The 10,133-nt window shown below is 40.4% G+C and overlaps 1 long non-coding RNA gene across 1 annotated transcript; it reads left to right on the forward strand.

The window, feature by feature from the left end:
* Positions 1-4,055: 4,055 nt before the first annotated feature.
* LOC138013377 (uncharacterized) lies at positions 4,056-6,639 on the forward strand. Its single transcript, XR_011125211.1, has 3 exons — positions 4,056-4,149; positions 4,985-5,152; positions 5,876-6,639. It is a non-coding gene; the product is annotated as an uncharacterized lncRNA (long non-coding RNA).
* The last annotated feature ends 3,494 nt before the right edge of the window (positions 6,640-10,133 follow it).

Genomic DNA, 10,133 nt, shown 5'->3' on the forward strand with positions numbered 1-10,133 from the left:
TCAACTAAGAGTTGCCCTCAAAGCTAGAAAGCTACACGTTTCGAATTAGGGCACAAAAAATGTCAGCAACAAACTTCAGTAAAATTGCTCGCAAGGCAGCGAGGCTGCCCGTTATCAGCAGAGCAAAACAGGAACTGTAAGTCAAGCAGGTCAGAATGTGACCTTGAAGAGTTCAACTTAAAACAGCCCGCAAGGCCACCAAGCTACCTGTTATCAGCAGGGAAAAATACAAAACCGGGGCCAAGAATTGCCCGCTAAGCTAAAAACTAAAGGTTTCAAAACAGGGCATAACACGAACTGAAGATAAATTTAAAACTTCAACGGAGATACAATATACAAGAATACGTGCTGGAAACGACAAAACAAAACGCTGAGAAAACCTGTAACGTAACCTCTACCCCTTCGGCGTTTTGACCGGGATTTGGATTAGCAGGCTTTTCTTGGTTCTGTGGAGGTGGAGGCAGCGGCGGTTGCGCGACGGCGACTGCTTGAGAAGGCTTTCACCTGTCGGAACTTGTCAGTGCAACTTGTTCGCCCTGGTCAGCCATTTCTAAACTGCAGCTACTCGCTTGATCGACAGAATGGCTTTCGTTCTATCACATCTCCTTTTCAAGTGAAGCTATGATCTTCGCAGTTATGAACGCAATTTTTGCAATTGCGTAGAGAAGCCTGAAAAATTCAGGACTTCAACGGGGTCCTGAATTTTTCAGGCTTCTCTACGCAATTGCAAAAATTGCGTTCATAACTGCGAAGATCATAGCTTCACTTGATTTCATATCCGCAGTTCATATATGATTCATTTCATATACCATTCAACATCTCCTTTTATACGTGCGAGGTCAGACCGCTGAGAATAGGACTTGCATTGGGAGTGTAGAGCGAAAATTGTGCAGAGCGTTGTAGAGACGCGTCCAAGCCGCAACCGCCGGAAGTGCACGGGATCACCCCGTGTCAAGGAGTAGCCTGTGTTTAGAATTTTCTGGCTATATATAATTTTATTTATTTGTACTCAACTCTGCGCAGTCTTCAGGTAAATTTAAACAATTTGGAATGCGACTAATTCTTGTCAGTCAATAATTAGTTGAAAGAAAGCTTGTTGTCCAATTTTTGCTTCATTATTGAAAGAAATGGTTCTTCAGTTAAGGGATTGATCAACATTGTTCCAGATAAGAGTCCGGTCACGGGTGAATAAGCCAACAAAGGAGGCTTCCGGACCCGACAGGTGAAATATAAATACTCAGTTAAATATTACAACAAAATTAAAAAAACGAAAAGCGTGAGTTTCTTGGCTAAAAAGAACGTTGTTTATCTCTAAAAGTGACGAACATTCTTCATTCGATATAAACAAGAACCTTGACACAAGGTGATCGCGTGCACCTTTGTGGTTGCGTGATGAATATCTTCCATCTGACAGAACATCATTCTCTTCCCCAGGAATTTTAGTGTTTTTACGATCGATTGTCATTAATCTTCCGCTGAGAATTCGAAATTCAGAGTTTTATATGAAAACTATGTTATTTTTTCTTCATCTGTCTTTTGGCTTGCCTTTTACTGTTACCGTGTAGCATAAAACTTTTGCTGGACTTTTTTTTTGCGGATTGGCGATTTTTTGAAGTTTGCGGGAACCAATTTTTGCGGCGCGAATTGACAGAAATTTCCGCCGGCAACTAATTTTTTCGGTTTTCTTTTCAAGCAGCAAGACTATTTTCAACTTCTATTACTCTTTGGTTAAAAAACCCCTCAATCATCGAGAACGGGTGGAAAAAATGTGACATCCTGGAGGCTGTAGAAAATGGTTAACGTAACCTTTTGATTGACTGCTTTGAGTTCGTTTCTTATGCCCCAGAGACTGGAAAAGTACTGGCTTAACCTTTTATCGTTTCGTTTTGTTTGTAGAAAGCTCCAGTTGCTTTTTCTCAACACAAATATCAAAATAAACTATCTTTTTGACCCCACTATGTCTATAAACCCAATTAACGCAAATTAAATCGAGTGCTCTCATCACTGCGCCATCATGGATTATATCATCATAGCCTCTTTAAAGAAGAAACGAGTGAGTTTAACTCAAGAGCGTGTGCTTTTATCTTTGAACTGAATTTATTACAAAAGCTTTAAAAAGTGAAAGACCTAAAAACGGGACACATATGGACACAAAATAACTCAGCGTGTGAACGTGTGAGCCTAAAGTGTCTACATCACTCCTTCTCCCCCTCCCCCCCTGCCCACTTTAAAAAAAAGTACCGCAACGCTGCAGTTTAATACCACCCAACTCATTGCCTTCTGTTATGTGTAACACGTACCACAGGCAGCCCAGTCTACGCTCATTGAGCGTCTAGTTTAAATATCGAACAAACGCGTTTATAGGACAAGAGTGTAGCACGTTTTGTAAGCTACATGTTTTTCCAATACAGACACAAACGTAAACATTTATTAAAGCTAACCTTAGGCCTAATTAGACGTAAACAAGACCTAATTAGACCTAAACAAGAGTTTTAGGCCTAAGGTTAACTTTAATGAATGTTTGGGTTTGTCTCTGTATTGGTAAAACATGTATCTTACAAGACTTGCTACACTCTTTGACCGCTGTCCCCTAAACGCATGTCCTCGATCCCCGATCAAGAGTTCTTTGGTCTCTGTATTAGTGACGGTCAATCTCTTTTGACACTGGGGCGAGTTTATGCCTGATGACTGGGAGAAGCCGCACGGGTATTCCACTATTCCAACCAAAAAATTCCCGTTTTTCATATGCCATTATTCCTCTTCACCCCCCCCCCCCCTCCCCCCGAAAGTGCTGTTGTTCCAGACTGTTGTGACCTGTTGTGCGTAAACCCGATCAGTTACTTCGCGCTGCTTTGCCTGTTTATCGATGGGTCACGTTTAAGTGGCCCCGACCTCAAGATTGTTTATTTTTGCATACCACAGAACAATTTTACGTTAAATCCTTGTGATTTCGATTCTAAGAGGCCGTGACAGTTAAGTAAGATTTGTCATAACTGGCAATTCATAGTCTCAAGGAAAGTGGTTCTTTCCCTGAGATGACGTCAGAAGAAAGCAGTTTGTGACGTCATCTCAGGAATAGATCGTGTGACAACGGCGCATTGAGTGAAAACGGCAAAAAGTGTGTGCTTTAGGTGAACAGATTAAATTTCAGCAAAGAAAAATGTTGGAGCTTAAGGGAACTTTCGAAAGTTTGCTGCGCTTAACTCCGATTGGTTCATCTTATTGTTGCTGTCTTAAGTCTCGTGATAATTTAAAATTACGCTGAACAGAGTTATTGCGGACCATCCCTAGAGATTTGTCGTATATTCAGCGCATGTGCGTCAAGGCAAGGAAGGAGGAAAAATTTCTCCTGTTTCCGATTTCCAACCTCGGTTACCTGACCTTATCTCGTTTCCAGCGTTCTGACCCGGGTTTCTCGAATCATGGTTAGCACCAACCAACGTCAAATACCATGGAAACCTATCCTAGGTCCTAACCAGGCCTCGAGCAACCGGTTCCTGGTTGCCCTACTGAATCCTATAGTTGTAAGCCCCGGTACCTTACTTAAGATCGCGCCACGTGGTGAAAGGCTGAAAGCGAAATTTCCAAGTATCCAAACTTTAAGAATTTGTAGTAAAGTTATTAAGACGATTATTCTCCCAGTCTTGCGAGATATGAGATGAGTTTAGTAGACAAATCGGTGGTAGAGACCTCGTTGCCCTACTATCATCTCATATTTAACTCGCGTTCATGGGATACTTGTCAAATATATACACTAGAATAAGGAGTGTGCTTATACAAGTAATGCGCAAAGGATCTTTCAGTCTTTTTTCGGGAGCACCCTATTCATCGCAATCGGAGTTTATCCCAAAAATTGAAAAAAATAGTGAAATAAGAAACAGCAACAGCAACTTATCGATAATTGATGACTCACTGGGAGAGCGATTAGTCGAAAAAAGCTCCTTAAAATAAATTCTATATCAGTCATTCGAGAACGATTTCCTTGGCCATATGATAAAGGAAATTGAAAATTGCATGACCATATTAGTAATCAGACAGTAATAAGCCGTGGGGGAGCATTATCTACTTGACTTCAGTATTTGGTGGAAGGAAACGGTTTGTTGGTTATACCAGAACTAATATTTTTCACTGCACATGACCTCACAGCAGGTAAATAACATTTTAACAGGACCTCAAGTCTAAACCATTTATGCTATGTTCTCGGCAGCTATAACTTGGTGACCAAGTGACCATCACAAAAATGATGAAAAAATTATTTTAGCCTTCAAGTGATCCAAAATATCACTGTGAATACTGTATTAATAACTGTAGTATCCACTTGAATAGTACATGTACTAGTAAAAGAAGTGATATCCGCCATCTCCCTTAGCTACAATTATATTCTGAGCAAAAGAACTTTTAGATTTTCTGCACCACTGTTGTTGAACTCTCTTTCTCGCAATATCAGCAACATTGACGAGCCTTGTAAGAAAGCATGACTTGTATGTCATTACAGGGTCACTTTGGAGACCAGCTTTTAGCCAAACAGGTCACCTTGCTAAGGTTATTTTCCACATGCGCATCTGAAGTGCTGTTAAGACCGAAGCAAATCAAAAGGATATAAATTGAAAGGTGCATAGCTTTGCTGATGGAATGTTTGCATGTTATACGTTAAATCTATTATGGATTATGGCCACATTTAGAATCTGCTAAAAGTTGAAGAACATTTAAAAGAGATATGATCACAAATTTGAAATTGTTGCGTATAATATACTAAGTAGGGGTCCGCTTAAGTATGTGAAATGATACGTAGTCATTCGGAACTCGGCCGGATTATCAGAGAATGAGATTTGAAGTGGGTGTGCTGAGATGATTTGTATTCACTCAGGAGAACAAATTGCACAGTGAAAATCTCCATTAAACAAAGCACGCACGGAGGAAAATAGTTATTGTATAGTTATAATGGCACTTCATCGTGTCGTTGAACGTTATTTTCAATTCACAGACAATGTACAACACATGCATGGGTTCAGAATATTCTTCAGGGTACCGTGGACTGTTCGCGAACTGAACAGCAAGAACCCGTTTCAGATCATGTCGGATGAGAGCACACTGATACCAGAAGGAACTTAGGACTGCTAACAGAATTAAAATTTTACTCAGCTGGAACCAGGTTCGTTTATAAGCATTCCCTCCCACGAGCTGTGCTTAAAGGTGATATTGTTAGGGGCTTTTGTGTGAAGCCACAAGAATCTTGATCAAAAGAGGCGCCGTAAGGAGGATTTATGGAGAAAAGTATATCGCGGTTATACCCTCTTACTTTATTGAGCACGCATGCAATCCTGAAAGTGACATCGACAATTGATTGTTATATTGCGTCTTCCTGTCTTACCGCTTCGGCCTCCATGACGAGGAAGTCACAATAGGACAATATTTAAAAAACTGAGCTGTTACATTCACTGCTGGAAGCGGATTGTATTCGAACGTGATTTAAGCCATGAAGTCTCGGCTCCGAGCACACTCCGTGCTCTCATGTTTACATACTCGCTATAAACTGTTGTCTCCAAATTTTAAACTAAGAAACTTTCACTAGTGTAATGTGCAAATTAGAAAAGCGACAAATGCGGCGCCTCTTTCCATGCAACTCTTTTTTGCTCTCAAACTGTTTGTGACAATATTGACACCAAAAGTTCGATGAGTCTCTTCATGTTCAAAATTCTCTGTATCAATCCTGGAAACCAATAACGCACTATGTCGTACGATATTCCATTCCCTCATCAGGCACTTGATTCTTGAACTCTACTTGCTTGATCATCATCCAAACGTAGTCATTTCCTTTTCTTTAAAAAAATTAGAAGCTATCTTGATTTGCTGTTTCCTTTTTTTTTTTCGCCAGAACTTTGTTTTTTAGTTTGACCTAGCAGTCAGAGTTACCACAACACTGATTTGCAGCCTATAGACCTCCTCCAGCTCCAGTTACGTTTACGCGGCAGGCTCAAGAGGTACTTTTCTTCCATCTTCCCCACCCCCACACTCAATCTCCAGCTCTCCAGCCAAGCAAGCAAAATCTCCAGCTGAGCTTGGGTTAACAAATATAAAATTATTGTTCCACAAACGTAAAACTGTTCATAATCTGCGAAATCGTGAAGTCGACGAGAAATCAGCAGCAAATTGACGAGAAATCAAGAAATTCTAGACCCCAGAGCCCTTTTCTTCTCACTGCTCGTGTTTGTTTGCCCGAAGTGACATGGTAAAATGTGTCATTAAATCAACTCAGAATGCAGGAAAAGTGATCTAGGAGAACTCAGATTTTAAAATTTTCCCTTGGGGGGTGGAGGGGGGGGGGGAAGGGCATCCCCCCGGACTCCCCTCCAAAAGTTTGCACCTTTGTTGCTCGCTCGGATTAGGCGCTCCATTAAATCTCCAGCTAGCCTCTCCCTACAACTTGGCATCTATGCTTGCTGAGTTTATAAACAAGTGTTGTGCATGAGACGGGAACTTTGTACGGTTTAAAGTCTTCCGAGAGGACTAGAAAGTCCAAATATATTTAGAGCACAGAAGCAGCTCTTTTACTGAAAAAAATCAAATTCAAATGGTGCCCCCTGCAAACGTCTCCGTATGACGAATATGTAAATTCATTTACCCTTAATGAGCAACAGATCATTGCTTACCTTTTCTTCTCCAGACAGGAAATCCTGTCTGCAACAAGCTAAAGATAAGCGGGCCTTCGAGTAAGAATAGAATAGGCGATAAGTTAACTGGTTCACGCTTTTGCGTACGTATCAAGTTGAAGTGCACGCAGAGAGTTTGGAGAGCTCCTGAAAAGCGTACCCACTGAAGTGGTAGCCAACAGTATCCCTAACTTCTCGAGTGCCCTAAGAACTTCCCAAGACAAAAAGTGTTGCGGATTTAGCATCAAATGGACAGTGGATGCCATTGCAAAACGGTAGAGCTGAAAATAAATTGGCGAAGGCAAATATTCCGCTATTTATTTCGCAGTACCATATCATCTGTAGTGGAACCCAGGAAAAAGGTCAGCAGCGATCAAAACCAATTCCGTACTGCCAGTGCCCGGCTTTTGTACATAACTGAAGAGTGAGATCAAATTCCTCGCTAAACCGCAGATTGTGATGCACTCTCTTGCTATGTGTTATACTTTTATTTTTTCTTGGCGAAAACAACAATTTTGAGCGAAGGCTCTTCAAATCAGTATCAGACGTTTCAATCGGTGATATGACTTACGATTGCGTAGCCTGACTGACTACTGCGAGCGTTGAAGGTCGCAGTGGCTGTTTTGAATCCGTTAGCTCTGTGCTTTGCTTTATTTGATTATGCATTGATTTAATTTGATTTGCATAGAGATCAATGAGTGTTACAGTGTTAAATCCATTGCCACTTCAAATAAGTTAATTGACAGTTTTAAAATGTCTCCCGGCGCATATTTTTCTTAATACCCCACTTTTAGTCTCTGTGTGCATGACCGATCTGGTATGCTTCTTGCCCAGCAGCTCCCCATAACTTTAAAGGGACAAATTCTTTAATGTACCAAGAAATACCATGCTTCGTTCTGAAACTCCTCTGTTAAACCTTAGGCCAAGCTATCTAGAAAAACGTAATTTGGGTTTTATTGCTCCCAGTCAGTAAGGGTGTAAGTTTTGCCTACCATTCCACTTCATTGCAGTTCTTGTCGATATTCTTAATTAAATCTTTTGTTCAGTGACCTGGCACCACGACATCTCCAAGGTCACAACGTTGATTCTCTTTTTCGTCATCCAAACTTGTGATGTCTGGTGTCGGGAGAGTCTGGTTTTCAGGTATGGATGTTTAAATTCCAGGGGAGGCTTTGCTTGTTCTTAATGACGCGCGATTCCTAGTTATTTCCCTTCGCATAAGAAGTAAAACTATTTTTATCAAGAGGTCAGAAGTCTCAGAATGTAAATGAGCTAAGAAAAATAATGTTGTTGCGATTGAGTGTTTGAGAATGTCCATATCACTTTAGAATTAAGAATATTGGTAGTTATTTGTCCCCTTCGACATGTCTGTCTTCACTCAGGTGTTTACTATCACCCGCTGCTTGGGGGTCAACTTTACTATCCTTGAGGTTTTGGCAGTGTTGTCAGCCTCCATATCATGTGCTAGCGAAATTAGCCTAAATTTCCGGCCTCGAGCAGTATAAAAAACAACCGGTGCAATTTTACTTGAGTAGGCAATAAACTATTCCTACTGAGTGTTTCCGTTTCCCTCTAGAGATCAATTAGAGAGAACTGTGTGTCAGAATTCCTAAGAAAAATCACAGATTACGGAACAAGCCTATGGATCCTTGAATAACTGGCTTGGTGCGGGGAGACCTTTGACACCTCCTGTGCTCTCATTTTGGCGAATTTCTTACCACAAGACTTTGTTGACGAATGGCTCGCGTACCTGCAATTTCTCAGTCTGACCCCGCCAAACGTGGTTCAGTGGAAAGGACAAACATATAGCGATATTAAACATGATTGTGGATACGTGATAAATTGGGGGTGTTTTGAATATTTCGGTCTTCTGGCTTTTCTGATAATAATTGTTATCTTTTTATTTTCATGTTAACTTTCATGATCCTCAAGTGTGTATCACCGAGTATAAGCAATTCAATCTTTTCAGGAGCTGTTAATAGTGAAAAAAAAAATCCTATTGCCGGGTTTATAAAAGATCGAAAATAAATTCCTAAAAAGATCTAGAAGATCAATCCGCGCAAAAACAGATAACGCTTTCATCTCAGAACCAGTGAAGCACTAGCGTGAAAACCTGCTGAACAGAATCTATAAAATTATGCATTGTTTGAACTATGAAAACAAAACAAAAAATTCAGTTCGGAATTTGCACTTCGAAGGCCGGCAGATATTGTGCACTTTTATTTTGGAGGTTACATAATTCTCGCAAACGTGATAAAAAAGGTACGAGGTGCTGGATCACGCTATATCAAAGCAGGGTGACTGATACCTAGCCTAGAGTAGTTTATCTCAAATCTGCACGCCTTAATGGCTTTAAAATCCCCTTATGACCAAACCAACTTGATCCTTAGCCAAAGCGATGTTCCAATGCACGCTCCATAGAGCTTGCGGTCTCCCAATACCGGTGATTATCGATAATCTCTGCTGGGCGTGCTGTGGTAATGAACCAACGGCACCGAACGCATTTTAAAATGGTCAGTGAAGAAAAAAAATTTTGCCTACAGGCGTCCTGCAATGCCCACCATAGTTTGGATAAGGAATGAATTTGTTTTTTAATTTTGTCATGTCCGGTCTCTCAAGTACTTGAGAGTACAATCAATTAAAAACTCACACGAATGGAACTCGCCTCCCCGTCGCACGAAAACCAAGACCACTTACTAAATCTGTTTCTGCCGAGTTTTGAACATCGTATACAAGTTTTTTGCATGGATTTTTCGTTTCTTTAGTCACAGTGGAGTATTTACAATAAAACTGTTTAAATTGTGTAATTATTGTAACAACCAAAGCGTTAATTGAACAATAAAAATATTTACTCTCTAATCACAACTGACACATCTTTCACCGAGGTCATTTTCTGGCGTGGTTCAGGCCTAAATGTTCCCCAGTCTCAAGTCCTCTCAGCTTTTCAACTTACGCGTAGCAAAACGGCTTCTTGTGAACACCACAAAACTGTAATGGTTGACTTCTGATATTGTCGACCTGTATACGTTTTTAAGATTTGTTTTGCAATTTGAGTATCAGCAATTGAAACAGCTTGAGCGATAAGACCAATGCATTGACAGTGGTTAAACATTTTAAAACGTTGAGCGACATGTTATCGGTTGCTAAATGATATTTTCAATAACTGTATTGATCCCTCATATTCCTAGAAAATGATATGCGAGGTTAAGTGAAACTTTGAATGCAAACTAAAACACTGATGCATGATTACTTGGGTTTTGAATGCCTGTCTGTCAATCGTGTTAAACACCAAATTAATTTTAACAGTAAATAAAGGAATAACACTGAGGGGCGTACGAGCTCCTCCTTGCTAATTGTTCATCCACGCCCTCCCGCCCATTAAACACAATCTTTTAAATAAATGCTTGATCACTATTGGTCGCTTATTGACAAGTTTTATGGCAGTCTTGTTTCGACACGTGTGAATGTCATTTATATATTAAC

The sequence above is a fragment of the Montipora foliosa genome, chromosome 8 (assembly GCF_036669935.1).
Source record: "Montipora foliosa isolate CH-2021 chromosome 8, ASM3666993v2, whole genome shotgun sequence".
NCBI lineage: Eukaryota > Metazoa > Cnidaria > Anthozoa > Scleractinia > Acroporidae > Montipora > Montipora foliosa.